The sequence below is a fragment of the Dioscorea cayenensis genome, chromosome 17 (genome assembly GCF_009730915.1).
Source record: "Dioscorea cayenensis subsp. rotundata cultivar TDr96_F1 chromosome 17, TDr96_F1_v2_PseudoChromosome.rev07_lg8_w22 25.fasta, whole genome shotgun sequence".
NCBI lineage: Eukaryota > Viridiplantae > Streptophyta > Magnoliopsida > Dioscoreales > Dioscoreaceae > Dioscorea > Dioscorea cayenensis.
This window is the reverse complement of record NC_052487.1, coordinates 20,388,020-20,389,519: the sequence shown is the minus strand read 5'-3', so window position 1 is coordinate 20,389,519 and position 1,500 is coordinate 20,388,020.

Sequence of the window (1,500 nt, the reverse complement as noted above, 5' to 3'; positions counted from 1 at the left end):
TTATTACCCTATGGAGTGGTGTCTATGTCTGCCAAATTGGGTGGAATAAATGGGGGATGAAATGCCCATTTTACCCCATATAATTATATATATATATATATTAACATATTAGTATTACAAATAAAGATATTAATATTCAGTATAATAATTTTCACAATTATATATTAAATAAAAGTTTTATTTTAAATCAAATTAGGAATATTATTAAATTATAATAAATTACATTTAAAAGGTAGTGTTATTATAAAATTAATTTGAGATGTTTAACCGTGATTAATTTAGAGTGGAAATAACGTATGTTCTTTGTTAGTGATATCTTAAATTAAAATAATCGATTAATTACTACGTCATTAAAATTAAAAGGTTTGATATTTAAAATATTTTATAAAGTAAATCAAATTAAAGGGTATAGTAGTGCTTATCCGTACTATTCCATAGACAACTTCGATCGTAATAAATTCTCTCTTAGCAAACCAAAGAAATCGTTTCTGTCTACCTACAAGAGTTTTCGTACGTTCTCATCAAACGTCTGAGCTGTCATCCAAACACAACTGTCATCCAAAGCAGCAGCGTTGTTTCATTGGGACTTTGTTCCCGTAAATTCAGCAGCTAGCACCCTTTAGCATTTCCTGTATGGAAAAGTCTTCACACGTGGTGCCGCAACTACTTCAAATGAGTGCGACCCGGGCCAATTTGGTTTTTACCTTGAATAGAGATGTCTTGACTAGAAATAGCACTGGAATGATCTCCGCTTGTTGCGGCCTATCCAATGCACCTAATGCTATATATATATATATATATATATATATATATATATATATATATATATATATATATATATATATATCTATCATTATTAGTCCTAGTATTTTTATTTTATTATAAATTAATTTCATGAACATATTATTAAAACTTATTTTTAATTATATTTTTATGACAGAAAGCGATGGCGTCTCAAGGTTATTAAGAGACAAATAGTTACAATGGTCTATTAATTATTATGGTTTATTGACGTTCTAAGGATCATGATGAATTAGTATATACGTATAATGTAATTAGGTTATCTTATATCGCATGATGAAAATTTTTAAAAATCAATTAGTATAATAAATTTTTAGATTTACCATGCGATTACGGATGGGAAAGTGATGTCATCCAGATAAAAATTTAGTCTTGACTCAAAAGTAATATTAGGTCGACTTCCCTTACCATTCAAATAAATGTCCCCACACTACACACTAAACGGGTTGTTTAAACTATATTTAGTTTTGTGTTAATATAGCTCTAATAAATTCATTGACAATGAAATGTGACTACAAACGAGTCACAATTTGAAAATATCTCTGACATAAATTTTCCCTTTGAAATATACGCAATTATTATTATTAGTTTTTGCCAAAGATGTATACAGGGTCTATATATTTGTTTTGAAAATTAAAATAATATTTGCGTGTTATATGAATAAGGTGAAACAAATAACAAGCTCGGAATCTTTTACTA